Raw genomic sequence first — 17,188 nt, forward strand, 5'->3', positions numbered from 1 at the left:
TCACCCGTAGCGATGCTTAAGTCCGTCGGAATCATGTTAGCATTAGCTGCATTTATGAAATCTGGCAAATGGATGTCAAGACGAGTTTCCTTACCAGTTTTCATAAGGAACGGTTGTATGTGATACAATCAGAAAGGTTTTGTCGATCATAAGGATGCTAAAAGGTATGCTAGCTCCAGCGATCCTTCTAAGGACTGGAGTAAGCATCTCGGAGTTGGAATGTACGCTTTGATGAAATGATCAAAGATTTTGAGTTTATACAAAGTTTATGAGAAACTTGTATTTCCAAAGAAGTGAGTGGGAGCACTATAGAATTTCTGATGAGTATATGTTGTTGACATATTGTTGATCAAAAATGATGTAGAATTTCTGGAAAGCATATAGGGTTATTTGAAAGATGTTTTTCAATAGAAAACCTGGATTAAGCTACTTGAACATTGAGCATCAAGATCTATAAGGATAGATCAAAATGCTTAATAATACTTTCAAATGAGCACGTACCTTGACATGATCTTGAAAGTGTTCAAGATGGATCAGTCAAAGACGGAGTTCTTGCTGAGTTGTAAGATTAAGACTTAAAGATCGACCACGACAGAAAAGAGAGAAAGGACGAAGGTCGTCCCCTATGCTTTAAACGTAGGCTCTACAGTATGCTATGCGGTGCAAGGCACCTGATGTGTGCCTTGCTACATATCTGGCAAGAGGGTACAAAGGTGATCAAGGAGTGGATCACCAGATAGCGGTCAAAATTGTCCTTGGAGTAATAAGGATATGTTTCTCGATTATGGAGGTGATAAAGAGTTCGACGTAAAGGGTTACGTCGATGCAAGCTTTAACACCTATCCCAATGACTCTGAGTAGAAAACCGGATACGTATAGTGGAGCAAGCATTTGGAATAGCTCCAAGTGGAGCGTGGAAGCAACATTTACAATATGACCTAGAGATTTTTGAAGTACATACGGATCTGAATGTTGCAGACCCGTTGACTAAAACCTCTCTCAAGCCAAACATGATCAAACCCCAGAACTCATTGAGTCTAAATCACATGATGATGTGAACTAGTTTAGCGAAACTGGTAAACTCTTTGGATGTTAGTCACATGGTGATGTGACCTGTCAGTGTTAATCACATGGCGATGTGAACTAGATTATTGACTCTAGTGCAAGTGGGAGACTGTTGGAAGTATGCCCTAGATGCAATAATAAATTATTTATTATTATATTTCCTTGTTCATGATAATCGTTTATTATCCATGCTATAATTGTATTGATAGGAAACTCAGATACATGTGTGGATACATAGACAACACCATGTCCCTAGTAAGCCTCTAGTTGACTAGCTCGTTGATCAATAGATGGTTACGGTTTCCTGACCATGGAAATTGGATGTCGTTGATAACGGGATCACATCATTAGGAGAATGATGTGATGGACAAGACCCAATCCTAAGCCTAGCACAAAGATCGTGTAGTTCGTATGCTAAAGCTTGTCAAGTATCATTTCCTTAGACCATGAGATTGTACAACTCCCGGATACCATAGGAATGCTTTGGGTGTACCAAACGTCACAACGTAACTGGGTGGCTATAAAGGTGCACTACAGGTATCTCCGAATGTGTCTGTTGGGTTGGCACGAATCAAGACTGGGATTTGTCACTCCGTGTGACGGAGAGGTATCTCTAGGCCCACTCGGTAGGACATCATCATAATGTGTACAATGTGACCAAGGGGTTGATCACGGGATGATGTGTTATGGAACGAGTAAAGAGACTTGCCGGTAACGAGATTGAACAAGGTATTGGTATACCGACGATCGAATCTCGGGCAAGTACAATACCGTTAGACAAAGGGAATTGTATACGGGATCGATTGAGTCCTTGACATCGTGGTTCATCTGATGAGATCATTGTGGAACATGTGGGAGCCAACATGGGTATCCAGATCCCGCTATTGGTTATTGACCGGAGAACGTCTCGGTCATGTCTACATGTCTCCCGAACCCGTAGGGTCTACACACTTAAGGTTCGATGACGCTAGGGTTATAAAGGAAGTTTGTATGTGGTTACCGAATGTTGTTCGGAGTCCTGGGTGAGATCCCGGATGTCACGAGGAGTTCCGGAATGGTCCGGAGGTAAAGATTTATATATGGGAAGTCCTGTTTTGGTCACCGGAAAAGTTTCGGGTTTTATCAGTAACGTACCGGGACCACCGGGAGGGTCCCAGGGGTCCACCAGGTGGGGCCACCGGCCCCGGAGGGCTGCATGGGCCAAGTGTGGGAGGGGACCAGCCCCGGGTGGGCTGGTGCGCCCCCCCACAAGGGCCCAAGGAGCCTAGGGTTTGGGGAGGGGTGCTTCCACCTAACTTGGGGGGCAAGTTTCCCCCCTCTCCCCCCTTGGCCGCCACCCTTAGATGGGATTGGGGCAGCCGCACCCCTTGGGGTGGAAACCCTAGAGGGGGCGCACCCCCTCCCTCTCCCCTATATATACTTGAGGGTTTTGGGGCTGCCAACAGATGAGTTTGACCTCTCCCTGGTGCAGCCCTACCTCTCTCCCTTCTCCTCTCCCGCAGTGCTTGGCGAAGCCCTACAGGACTGCCACGCTCCTCCATCACCACCATGCCGTTGTGCTGCTGCTGGATGGAGTCTTCCTCAACCTCTCCCTCTCTCCTTGCTGGATCAAGGCATGGGAGACGTCACCGGGCTGTACATGTGTTGAACGCGGAGGTGCCGTCCGTTCGGCACTAGGATCTTCGGTGATTTGGATCACGACGAGTACGACTCCTTCAACCCCGTTCTCTTGAACGCTTCCGCTTAGCGATCTACAAGGGTATGTAGATGCACTCTCCTTCCCCTCGTTTCTGGTTTCCCCATAGATAGATCTTGGTGACACGTAGGAAAATTTTGAATTTCTGCCACGTTCCCCAACAGTGGCATCATGAGCCAGGTTTATTGCATAGATTCTTTGCACGAGTAGAACACAAAGTAGTTGTGGGCGTTGATTTTGTTCAATATGCTTACCATTACTAGTCCAATCTTGTTTCGACGGTATTGTGGGATGAAGCGGCCCGGACCGACCTTACACATACTCTTACGTGAGACAGGTTCCACCGACTGACATGCACTTGGTGCATAAGGTGGCTAGCGGGTGCCAATCTCTCCCACTTTAGTCGGAACGGATTCGATGAAAAGGGTCCTTATGAAGGGTAAATAGCAATTGGCATATCACGTTGTGGTTTTGCGTAGGTAAGAAACGTTCTTGCTAGAAACCCATAGCAGCCACGTAAAACATGCAAACAACAATTAGAGGACGTCTAACTTGTTTTTGCAGGGTATGCTATGTGATGTGATATGGCCAAGAAGAATGTGATGAATGATATGTGATGTATGAGATTGATCATGTTCTTGTAATAGGAATCACGACTTGCATGTCGATGAGTATGACAACTGGCAGGAGCCATAGGAGTTGTCTTAATTTATTGTATGACCTGAGTGTCATTAAACAACGCCATGTAATTACTTTACTTTATTGCTAACCGGTAGCCATAGTAGTAGAAGTAATAGTTGGTGAGACAACTTCATGAAGACATGATGATGGAGATCATGGTGTCATGCCGGTGACGATGATGATCATGGAGCCCCGAAGATGGAGATCAAAAGGAGCAATGTGATATTGGCCATATCATGTCACTATTTGATTGCATGTGATGTTTATCATGTTTTTGCATCTTATTTGCTTAGAGCGACGGTAGTAAATAAGATGATCCCTTATTAAAATTTCAAGAAAGTGTTCCCCCTAACTGTGCACCGTTGCGAAAGTTCATCATTTCGAAGCACCACGTGATGATCGGGTGTGATAGATTCTTATGTTCACATACAACCGGTGTAAGCTAGATTTACACACGCGAAACACTTAGGTTGACTTGACGAGCCTAGCATGTACAGACATGGCCTCGGAACACAAGAGACCGAAAGGTCGAGCATGAGTCGTATAGTAGATACGATCAACATGAAGATGTTCACCGATGATGACTAGTCCGTCTCACGTGATGATCAGACACGGCCTAGTTGACTCGGATCATGTAATCACTTAGATGACTAGAGGAATGTCTATCTGAGTGGGAGTTCATATGATGAACTTAATTATCCTGAACATAGTCAAAAGATCTTTGCAAATTATGTCGTAAGCTCGCGCTTTAGTTCCACGTTTTAGATATGTTCCTAAAGAAAATATAGTTGAAAGTTGACAGTAGCTATTATGCGATCAGTAGAAAGCTTATGTCCTTAATGCACCACTCAGTGTGCAGAACCCCAAACGTCGTCTGTGGATGTTGCGAACATCAGACATACACGTTTTGATAACTACGTGATAGTTCAGATAACGGTTTAGAGTTGAGGCACCAAAGACGTTTTCAAAATGTCGCGGAACATATGAGATGTTTCGAGGGCTGAAATTGGGATTTCAGGCTCGTGCCCATGTCAAGAGGCATAAGACCTCCGACGATTTTCTTAGCCTGCAAACTAAGGGAGAGAAGCTCAATCATTGAGCTTGTGCTTAGATTGTCTGAGTGCAACAATCACTTGAATCGAGTGGGAGTTGATCTTCCAGATGAGATAGTGATGATTCTCCAAAGTCATTGCCACCAAGCTGCGAGAGCTTCGTGATGAACTGTAACATATCAGGGATAGATATGATGATCCTTGAGGTATTCGCGATGTTTGACACCGCAAAAGTAGAAATCAAGAAGGAGCATCAATTGTTGATGATTGGTGAAACCACTAGTTTCAAGAAGGGCAAGGGCAAGAAGGGATACTTCATGAAATGGCAAATCAGCTGCTGCTCTAGTGAAGAAACCCAAGGTTGAACCCAAACCCAAGACTAAGTGCTTCTGTAATAAAGGGAATAGCCACTGGAGCAGCATTACCCTAGATACTTGATAGATGAGAAGGCTGGCAAGGTAGATAGAAGTATATTGGATATACATTATGTTAATGTGTACTTTACTAGTACTCCTAGTAGCACCAGGGTATTAAGATACCGGTTCGGTTGCTAAGTGTTAGTAACTCGAAATAAAAGAGCTACGGAATAAACGGAGACTAGCTAAAGGTGAGCTGACGATATGTGTTGGAAGTGTTTCCAAGTTTGATGTGATCAAACATCGCACGCTCCCTCTACCATCAAGATTAGTATTAAACCTGAATAATTGTCATTTGGTGTTTGCGTTGAGCATAGACATGATTGGATTATGTCTATCGCAATACGGTTATTCATTTAAGGAGAAAAATGGTTACTCTATTTATTTGAATAATACCTTCAATGGTCTTGCACCTAAAGGAATGGTTTATTGAATCTCGATCATAGTGATACACATTTTCATGCCAAAAGATATAAGATTGTAATGATAGTACCACTTACTTGTGGCACTGCCATGTACGTCATATTGGTATAAAACGCATGAAGAAGCTCCATGTTGATGGATCTTTGGACTCACTTCTTTTTGAAAAATTTGAGACATGCGAACCATGTCTATTGGTGTAAATGCATGAAGAAACTCCATGCAAGTGGACCGTTCGGACTCACTTGTTTTTTGAATCACTTGAGACATGCAAATTATACCACATGGGCAAGATGACTGAAAGCCTCGTTTTCAGTAAAATGGAACAAGATAGCAACTTGTTGGAAGTAACACATTTTGATGTGTGCAGCCCAATGAGTACTGAGGCATGCAGTGAATATCGTTATGTTCTCACTTCACAGATAATTCGAGTAGATGTTGAGTATATTTACTTGATGAAATACAAGTCTGAATTATTGAATGGTTCAAGTAATTTCAGAGTGAAGTTGAAGATCATTGTGACAAGAGGATAAAATGTCTATGATATGATCATAGAGATGAGTATCTGAGTTACGAGCCTTGGCACGCAATTAAGACATTGTGGAAATTTTTTCACAATTAATACCGCCTGGAACACCATAATGTGATGGTGTGTCCGAACATCATAGTTGCACCCTATTGGATATGGTGCGTACCATGATGTCTCTTATCGAATTACCACTATCGTTCATGGGTTAGGCATTAGAGACAACCGCACTCACTTTAATAGGGCACCACGTAATTCCGTTGAGATGACACCGTTTGAACTATGGTTTGGAGAAACCTAAGTTGTCGTTTCTTAAAAGTTTGGGGCTGCGACGCTTATGTGAAAAAGTTTCAGGTTGATAAGCTTGAACCCAAAGCGGATAAAATGCATCTTCATAGGACACCCAAAACAGTTGGGTATACCTCCTAATTCAGATCCTAAAGCAATAGGGATTGTTTCTTGAATCGGGTCCTTTCTCGAGGAAAAGTTTGTCTCGAAAATTTGAGTGGGAGGATGGTGGAGACTTGATGAGGTTATTGAACCATCACTTCAACCAGTGTGTAGCAGGGCACAGGAAGTTGTTCCTGTGGCACCTACACCAATTGAAGTGGAAGCTTATGATAGTGATCATGAAGCTTCGGATCAAGTCACTACCAAACCTCGTAGGATGACAAGGACGCATACTGCTTCGGAGTGGTACGTTGATCCTGTCTTGAAGGTCATGTTGCTAGACAACAATGAACCTACGAGTTATGGAGAAGCGATGGTGGGCCCATATTCCGACAAATGGTTAGAAGCCACGAAATCCGAGATAGAATCCATGTATCATAACAAAGCATGGACTTTGGTGGACTTGCCCGATGATCGGCAAGCCATTGAGATAAATGGAACTTTAAGAAGAAGACGGACGTGGACGGTAATGCCACCGTCTATGAAGCTCGACTTGTGGCGAAGAGTTTTTCACAAGTTCAAGGAGTTGACTACGATGAGATTTTCTCATCCGTAGCGATGCTTAAGTCCGTCGGAATCATGTTAGCATTAGCTGCATTTATGAAATCTGGCAGATGGATGTCAAGATGAGTTTCCTTACTAGTTTTCGTAAGTAAAGGTTGTATGTGATACAATCAGAAAGGTTTTGTCGATCATACGGATGCTAAAAGGTATGCTAGCTCCAGCGATCCTTCTAAGGACTGGAGTAAGCATCTCGGAGTTGGAATGTACGCTTTGATGAAATGATCAAAGATTCTGAGTTTATACAAAGTTTATGAGAAACTTGTATTTCCAAAGAAGTGAGTGGGAGCACTATAGAATTTCTGATGAGTATATGTTGTTGACATATTGTTCATCAGAAATGATGTAGAATTTCTAGAAAGCATATAGGGTTATTTGAAAGATGTTTTTCAATAGAAAACCTGGATTAAGCTACTTGAACATTGAGCATCAAGATCTATAAGGATAGATCAAAATGCTTAATAATACTTTCAAATGAGCACGTACCTTGACATGATATTGAAAGTGTTCAAGATGGATCAGTCAAAGAAGGAGTTCTTGCTGAGTTGTAAGATTAAGACTTAAAGCTCGACCACGGTAGAAAAGAGAGAAAGGATGAAGGTCGTCCCCTATGCTTTAAACGTAGGCTCTACAGTATGCTATGCTGAGTACCGCACCTGATGTGTGCCTTGCTACATATCTGGCAAGAGGGTACAAAGGTGATCAAGGAGTGGATCACCAGATAGCGGTCAAAATTGTCCTTGGAGTGATAAGGATATGTTTCTCGATTATGGAGGTGATAAAGAGTTCGATGTAAAGGGTTACGTCGATGCAAGCTTTAACACCTATCCGAATGACTCTGAGTAGCAAACCGGATACGTATAGTGGAGCAACCATTTGGAATAGCTCCAAGTGGAGCGTGGAAGCAACATTTACAATATGACCTAGAGATTTGCGAAGAACATACGAATCTGAATGTTGCAGACCTGTTGACTAAAACCTCTCTCAAGCAAAACATGATCAAACCCCAGAACTCATTGAGTCTAAATCACATGATGATGTGAACTAGTTTAGCGAAACTAGTAAACTCTTTGGATGTTAGTCACATGGTGATGTGACCTGTCAGTGTTAATCACATGGCGATGTGAACTAGATTATTGACTCTAGTGCAAGTGGGAGACTGTTGGAAGTATGCCCTAGATGCAATAATAAATTAGTTATTATTATATTTCCTTGTTCATGATAATCGTTTATTATCCATGCTATAATTGTATTGATAGGAAACTCAGATACATGTGTGGATACATAGACAACACCATGTCCCTAGTAAGCCTCTAGTTGACTAGCTCGTTGATCAATAGATGGTTACGGTTTCCTGACCATGGACATTGGATGTCGTTGATAACGGGATCACATCATTAGGAGAATGATGTGATGGACAAGACCCAATCCTAAGCCTAGCACAAAGATCGTGTAGTTCGCATGCTAAAGCTTTTCTAATGTCAAGTATCATTTCCTTAGACCATGAGATTGTGCAACTCCTGGATACCGTAGGAATGCTTTGGGTGTACCAAACATCACAACGTAACTGGGTGGCTATAAAGGTGCACTACAGGTATCTCCGAAAGTGTCTGTTGGGTTGGCACGAATCGAGACTGGGATTTGTCACTCCGTGTGACAGAGAGGTATCTCTAGGCCCACTCGGTAGGACATCATCATAATGTGCACAATGTGACCAAGGGGTTAATCATGTGATGATGTGTTACGGAACGAGTAAAGAGACTTACCGGTAACGAGATTGAACAAGGTATCGATATACTGATGATCGAATCTCGGGCAAGTACAATACCGTTAGACAAAGGGAATTGTATACGGGATCGATTGAGTCCTTGACATCGTGGTTCATCCGATGAGATCATCGTGGAACATGTGGGAGCCAACATGGGTATCCAGATCCCGCTGTTGGTTATTGACCGGAGAACGTCTCGGTCATGTCTACATGTCTCCCGAACCCGTAGGGTCTACACACTTAAGGTTCGATGACGCTAGGGTTATAAAGGAAGTTTGTATGTGGTTACCAAATGTTGTTCGGAGTCCTGGATGAGATCCCGGACGTCACGAGGAGTTCCGGAATGGTCCGGAGGTAAAGATTTATATATGGGAAGTCCTGTTTTGGTCACCGGAAAAGTTTCGGGTTTTATCGGTAACGTACCGGGACTACCGGGAGGGTCCCGGGGGTCCACCAAGTGGGGCCACCGGCCCGGAGGGCTGCATGGGCCAAGTGTGGGAGGGGACCAGCCCCAGGTGGGCTGGTGCGCCCCCCCCCCCACAAGGGCCCAATGCGCCTAGGGTTTGGGGAGGGGGTGCTTCCACCTAACTTGGGGGGCAAGTTTCCCCCCTCTCCCCCTTGGCCGCCACCCTTAGATGGGATTGGGGCAGCCGCACCCCTTGGGGTGGAAACCCTAGAGGGGGCGCACACCCCTCCCTCTCCCCTATATATACTTGAGGGTTTTGGGGCTGCCAACAGATGAGTTTGACCTCTCCCTAGCGCAGCCCTACCTCTCTCCCTTCTCCTCTCCCGCGGTGCTTGGCGAAGCCCTGTAGGATTGCCACGCTCCTCCATCACCACCACGCCGTTGTGCTGCTGCTGGATGGAGTCTTCCTCAACCTCTCCCTCTCTCCTTGCTGGATCAAGGCATGGGAGATGTCACCGGGCTGTACGTGTGTTGAACGCGGAGGTGCCGTCCGTTCGGCACTAGGATCTCCGGTGATTTGGATCACGACGAGTACGACTCCTTCAACCCCGTTCTCTTGAACGCTTCCGCTTAGCGATCTACAAGGGTATGTAGATGCACTCTCCTTCCCCTCGTTGCTGGTTCCTCCATAGATAGATCTTGGTGACACATAGGAAAATTTTGAATTTCTGCTACGTTCCCCAACACCTTGATCATCTTCGGCTCCACTTTGAAGGTCTTGAGCCACAATCCAAAGTGAGGGGTAATGCGGAGGAAGGCTTCACATACGACAATGAATGATGAGATGTGGAGGATGGAGTCCGGATCCAAGTCATGGAATTCCAGCCCACAATAAAACATGAGCCCCCTCACGAAGGGGTCCGTCGGGAAGCCTAAACCCCAAAGGAAGTGAGACACGAACACCACACTCTCACCAGGCTCGGGAGTAGGAATAACCTGCCCTTGGGCAGGCAGCCTATGCGAAATTTCGCCGGTTAGATAGCTAGCGTCTCTCAGCTTTAGCATGTCTTCTTCCATGACGGAAGAAGGCATCCACCGGCCTTGCAGGTCGGAGCCGGACATTGTCGAAGGTTCGAAGCGCCTGAATCTGGAGCTTTGGGTGTTGGAACTCGAGGCAAAGGGCGGATTCGATTGAGGTTGAAAGAAAGGAGCAGGCCTTGGTCTCGATATAAAGAGGTTGAATACCAAGAGCCCTCCCCGTGGCCATTTGGGACTCGCCTTCGATAGAGGGGGCATGCCAACGGGCCCGGTTGGGTTACCCACGCCCGTATTGATGAGGATCCCGGAATAAGGGGGCACAATCTCCGCTTTGATAAGACGTGCCAAGGAAACCGCCTCGCTAAACGCGCTGAGGTGGGGCAGTAAAAATGATTCAAATAAAGGCCTGGCCACGGTGTGATGTCACGCGATGGAATACGTCAGCAGATCTGTGTAAAAATTATTCTCTCTATAGTGGTATGTGGAACTTATTTTGCAGAGCCGGACACTATCCTTGTGTTCAAAATCTTCTATGAAGTGTTCGGAGGAGGAACCCGCCTTGCAATGCCGAAGACAATATGCGCGCCGGACTCGTCGTCATTGAAGCCTGGTTCAGGGGCTACTGAGGGAGTCCTGGACTAGGAGGTGTCCGGATAGCCGAACAATCATCTTTGGCCGGACTCCTAGACTATGAAGATACAAGATTGAAGACTCCGTCCCGTGTCCGGATGGGACTTTCCTTGGCGTGGAAGGCAAGCTTGGCGATACAGATATGTAGATCTCCTACCATTGTAACCGATTCTGTGTAACCCTAGCCCTCTTCGGTGTCTATATAAACCGGAGGGTTTTAGTCCGTTGGACGAACAACAATCATACCATAGGCTAGCTTCTAGGGTTTAGCCTCATTGATCTCGTGGTAGATCTACTCTTGTACTACCCATATCATCAATATTAATCAAGCAGGAGTAGGGTTTTACCTCCACCGAGAGGGCCCGAACCTGGGTAAAAACATCGTGTCCCTTGTCTCCTGTTACCATCCGCCTACACGCACAGTTCGGGACCCCCTACCCGAGATCCGCCGGTTTTGACACCGTCACCCGGCCTCAGCTGATCGACGGGTCGTAGCCCTTCCTAGGCTCAACAAAGAGGTTAGCACGCCGGTCTACATCCTAAGCGCTCAGGGTCTTAGGCTCATCACCCTTTGCACTCCTGCGTGTTGCGTATGCGGCCTGGAGCAGACCCACCTTCTTACACAAGCGCAGGCAGTTTCCGTCCAACCGGGCATGCGCCACTCAATTGCTGACGCCCGAAGATCTTTCGGAGAATAGTACGATGCCAAGCGCCCATACTTATTCCCACGTGGTGGTTAGTACCAAAAGGCCAGAGGCCTACTCAGATCACATAACCAAACTTGTTAGTGTCTTGGGAGCACATGGAGACGATTAGTGATCGTGTCGCCCTATCTTGAGGACTTACAACAAGGGTCGGGCCCATCCCTCTCTAGGGCGGTCTTCGTGCCCTGCTGTGCCTCGTAATTGTCTCGTGGGTACCCTCCAGTTCAACCCAACTCACAAGAGGCTGTGGGGAACTCAGGTACACCTCTACCGGGATGGTATCGCCTATCCCTTCAGTCCCACGGCACCAGTAAAAGGGGCAACAAGTAAAGGTAATAGTGTGTTTGTGTCATCAAGGGGGGAATCCGAGGAATCACCCTCAATGGATTCCCACTCGATGTATCCATGAAGGTGAACTTGGAGCAATCACCCTTGATGGGTTCACACTTGAGGGGCTGCACGATAGAGGCATCATTGGAGGTGGTGAAAGAGGAATCACCCCCTGTATCCCACAACCTACTAGTTACGCTACAGAGATATCATCAGGAGTGAGGTAGGAGGTATCACCCTTGGCACCCGATAGTAGCTCTGTAGAGTCATACAACTAAGGGGTGTGCACTGATGTGTCGGTCTCTGCATGTCGACCACATTGATTGAGTCATCGGTAACAAAGCGGGGCAACAAGGACAAGGGTGAGGGGTCATTCATGGATCACTAACCAACCTATACTAAGCATATAGCACAACAAGTAAAGTAACAATAGGAGGTTACAAAAGCAGGCTATGCATCAGATTAGGAGCTATCGAATAATTGCAGTAAAATCTAATGCAAGCATGAGAGAGAAAGAATGTGCGATATAAGAATGATCAAGGGGATTTTGCTTTCCTAGAAGCTCTGCTGAAAGGGACTGGTCGTCGGGAGTGTAGTCGTACTTAGTGGCGTCAGCGTCGGTCTTGGGGTCTACCGAAGAAGAAGAGGGGGAACAAACAATAAATACAAAGAAAATAAATGCATCACATTACATCACATGACATTATGCTATGCTAGGGGTGACCTAATGCACTGCTACGCATTACAGGTTGAGCGGGAAAATATCTGGGAATATTTTCCCGGCTTTAGGCAATTGTCAAACAGACAAACCGGAGGGTAAGGTTCCATGTTTGCAGTGTTAGAGACATGTGATAGGTATGTGGATGTCATAAACAGACTTGTCTTATTTTCTGATCATTTTTAATATATAAATTATTTTCATCTGAGTTACGGATTATTTTATATGATTTTCTAAAGTTTAAATAAATTTATGGGATTATTATTATTTTGAAATTAAATGGATAATTTGCTACGGGCACCCAGAAGTGCACACGACAAAGTGTGTGTGAGGCTGACAAGGGTGCCCAGTTAACTTTGATTGGTCAAATTGGACCAGGGGGTCCCACCTGTCATGGACTGGGTATATTAACATGGGATTATTTGAACTAATTAGACTAATTAGTCGAGCAGGGCCCAGTGATCAGTGGGTCAGTTAATTAACAAAGTTATTTAGGGTAAACTTAATTGTTCCAAAGCAGGGCCCACATGTTAGTGCCTCTAAGGTGTAGTTAGGGGCGTAATTAGTGGGTGATTAGCCCCTAACAATGGTACCACATCGGCAGCCGCCGGTGACCTAAGTCGTGGTGGAGCGCTCGGGAAGCCACGGGAGGACCAGCCGAGGGCAGCAGCAGGCGCGGTGATGCAGGGCCGGGCGCGCGGGGGGCGCGCGAGTAGTTACGGGCGGTAGAGCTCGCAGCCAGCGCGGCTGGAAGTAGTCAGTAGCAGCAGAGCAATAGTAGTAACAGTAGTGGGCAACACATGTATGCGCGGGCGTGCGGGAGCACCGGCAGGTGGTGAGCGTGGTAGGGAATGCACGGGGCGCGACAGGAGCGCGGTCGTGGCGCGTCGAGGAGCTAGGCCGGCCGGGAGGTAAGAGGGAAATGGGGGTGAGCTCATAGGGAAGCTCGAGGAGATCTGAGTGAAGATGATGGTGCAGCAATGGTGGCGGATCGACGCTCACAGTGACGAGCGGTACTGGGGAAGAATAGGTCGAGGGCAATGGTGATGAGGCTTCCCCGCCTCGATCCAATGTAGTGGCCGATGAAGAACAGCCCAGAGGGGCTCCTGGACGCATTGGCTTGGCGAGTTGTGGCCGGTGGCCATGCCAATGAAGGTGGCGCGGCGACGGGAGTGCTCGGACAAGCTCGGGCCGGAGCGAGGGAGGTGCGAGGGGGAGAAATGTGGCTAGGGTTCACGAGGGGGGTCGACGGAGACCTTATCCGGCTTGAGGGCATGGTAGATGTCACGCCCAATATGCGACCCTATCCAAAAGGAACTCAAAGGTGCCACCAAGGATAGACCCGCATATTGAAACGCTTTTGCAAGGTGGATATCATTACATCAACATTACATAATAGATGGGGATACATACAAAAGGCATACAATGCCACACGAATACAACATCATCTTACATAAGAGCACCATCCGACTATGGATGAAACACAAACAAAAACTCAAACGACATCCACCCTGCTAGCCCAGGCTGCCGACCTGGAACCTATCCCCTGATCGAAGAAGAAGCAGAAGCAGAACTCCAAAACAAGCAAACATCGCTCTCACGTCAGGATCATCGCAAACTTGTACCTGCAACTGTGGTTGTAGTAATCTGTGAGCCACGAGGACTCAGCAATCCCATTACCATGGGTATCAAGACTAGCAAAGCTTAATGGGAAAGGAAGGGGTAAAGTGGTGAGGTTGCAGCAGCGACTAAGCATATATGGTGGCTAACATACGCAAATAAGAGCGAGAAGAGAGCAAGCAGAACGGTCGTGAAGCTAGCAATGATCAAGAAGTGATCCTGAACTCCTACTTACGTCAAACATAACCCAGAAACCGTGTTCACTTCCCGGACTCCGCCAAAAAGAGACCATCACGGCTACACACGAGGTTGATGCGTTTTAATTCGGATCAGGTGTCAAGTTGTCTACAACCGGACATTAACAAATTCCCATCTGCCTATAACCGTAGGCACGGCTTTCGAAAGATTATACCCTGCAGGTGTGTCCCAACTTAGCCCATGATAAGATCTCGCGATCAACGAATGATAAACCTTCTCCCAGGAAGACCCGATCAGACTCGGAATCCCGGTTTACAAGACATTTCGACAATGGTAAAACAAGACCAGCAAAGCCGCCCGGATGTGCCGACAAATCCCGATAGGAGCTGCACATATCTCGTTCTCAGGGCACACCGGATTGTCCAAACTTCCGGTAGGCCAACCCAGAGTTACCCCTGGTGGCCACCGGCGGCTGACAGGTTGGACCAACACTCACAACGAGCACTGGCCCGGGGGGATAAAATAAAGATGACCCTCGAGAGCGCGACTCCCAATGGAAAAAGGGCTAGGTGAGGCAAATGGTAAAACCAAGGTTGGGCCTTGCTGGAGGAGTTTTATTCAAACGAACTGTCAAGGGGGTCCCATAAATCACCCAACCGCGTAAGGAACGCAAAATCCGGGAACATAACACCGGTATGACGGAAACTAGGGCGGCAAGAGTGGAACAAAACACCAGGCATAAGGTCGAGTCTTCCACCCTTTACCAAATATATAGATGCATTAAATAATATAAGAGATAGTGTGATATCCCAACAAAATCCTGTCCACCATGGAGAAATCTTCAACTTCACCTGCAACTAGCAACGCTATAAGAGGGCTGAGCAAAGCGGTAACATAGCCAAGCAACGGTTTGCTAGGAAGGGTGTCAAAGGTTAGAGGTTCATGGCAATTTGGGGAGGCTTGATGAGCAAAAGATAGGTAATGCAGCATAGCGATAGAACGAAGCAACTAGCATAGCAATGATAGTAGTGAGATCCAGGGTAGCGGTCATCTTGCCTGAAATCCCGCAAGGAAGAAGAACGAGTCCATGAAGAAGATGAAGCCACGAAGACGAACCAAGCGTAGACGAACGAATCCTCACGATCGCAACAAAACAGGAACTATTGAGAAGAAGCACACAACATAGTAAACACACCACACAAGAACAAGACATGATGCACAAACAAATATGATGCATGACAAGGCTACATGAAGCTACTCATGGCAAGAGAAGATGCAAACAAGAGCAACACATCAAGACAAGTTTAAATGAGGCCGGGAACAACATATAACAATTCCGATAAGTCCTCATATGCAAATTTAGAAATTGGTCCAGATCTGAATAAACCTTATGTTGAAGTTGTTAAACAGCAAGTTAAGATGCACCATGATGATCTACATGAGATTCTAGTCAAGTTACATATAAAGTTCATTAGATTCGGAGCTACGGCCTAGAAGATATGAGCAAAACAAGTTAAACATGGCATTGATGCAAAATGCACCCAAACATCAAGCAAACACCTCAAAACAAGGATGCAATATGATAATATGAAACTACATGCAAAAACAAGCAAGTTTCATATAGAGCACACTCAAAACGGAGCAATGGTGCAACACACACACATGAAACAAGTTATAGCAACAATCTGTCCAAAACAGCAACTAGGCATATAGCAAGCATCAAAACAATAAGCTACAACATCTCAACGTAATAACAAAAGGCATGGGCATAAAGTACAGGTAAAGCATAACAAAACATGAACACTGAGCTAACTCCAGAAATCACTAGAACATGTTCAAACACACATGGCAAGATTGCAAATAATAACAGTTTCAGACTTATCAGGAAATAACATCAGGTTGCAATGTTTAGAGCTATCAAACAATATGTTACAGGAACGTATCATGGCAAACAAAGGCATGGCATGAAACTACTAATTGCATATAACAACAGTACCTTATTGACCATAAGCCAAAAAGGATCAGAAGATATGATGGCACACATGTAAACATGGCAAGTTATATGACAGATTCGTACATGGCAGGAACAGCGATAAGTAGGCATGTTCGTGAGCTTGAACCACTCACCACAGAGCAATACATGGCATGGCAAGGAAAACAACAGTAAGAAGACATGTTTATGAAGCTAAGCATTTCAAGAGCAAGGTCATAGGGTGCATGGATCACTAACAACAATCATGGAAACATTGAACTTCATGTTAACAGGCTGACAGCAACATCATTTAGCAACTTTGGAGCAAGATATGAACAATCTACAGCAAGCTATAAATGCAACCAGGGACATGGATGGATAGCTCATAACCATATGTTCAAAACATCCTTACTTAAGTATCTCAAAATATGCATGGATATCTCTGTAGCATCAAGTTTACATGGCATAAAAATAACAGCAGAACAGGGACTGAAATCAGCAACATCACGAGGCCTAGTTTACATGCTTGTGCTAGTCACCACATTGATCACAAAAATACATGGCATACACCCCTGTAAAGATGGCATGGCATAGATCAAAACACATGTAGACATCAACCTCATAGGATGCACACATCAAACATGGCAAAAATGACAAATGAGCATGTTATAATAGTTTCAGCAGATTAACAGCAACATGCACTCTTGCAACGATGATTCAGGCATCAAGATGAGCTCAAATGAATATGATGCAATGGAATGAAATGAAGTACTCATCGATACGAACAATTTGACATATTACACGCACGAAGCGGAGCAGTATGCATGGAGTTATGGCATGTCAAACATGGTACCAGAATGCAAGATAATTACAGGACTTAGTCGTTTCTTTAAAAAAAATGTGAGCGATGGATAGCTATAACGTGCACTGGGCGGGG

This window comes from Triticum aestivum, chromosome 5B (genome assembly GCF_018294505.1).
Source record: "Triticum aestivum cultivar Chinese Spring chromosome 5B, IWGSC CS RefSeq v2.1, whole genome shotgun sequence".
In the NCBI taxonomy this organism is placed as follows: Eukaryota; Viridiplantae; Streptophyta; class Magnoliopsida; order Poales; family Poaceae; genus Triticum; species Triticum aestivum.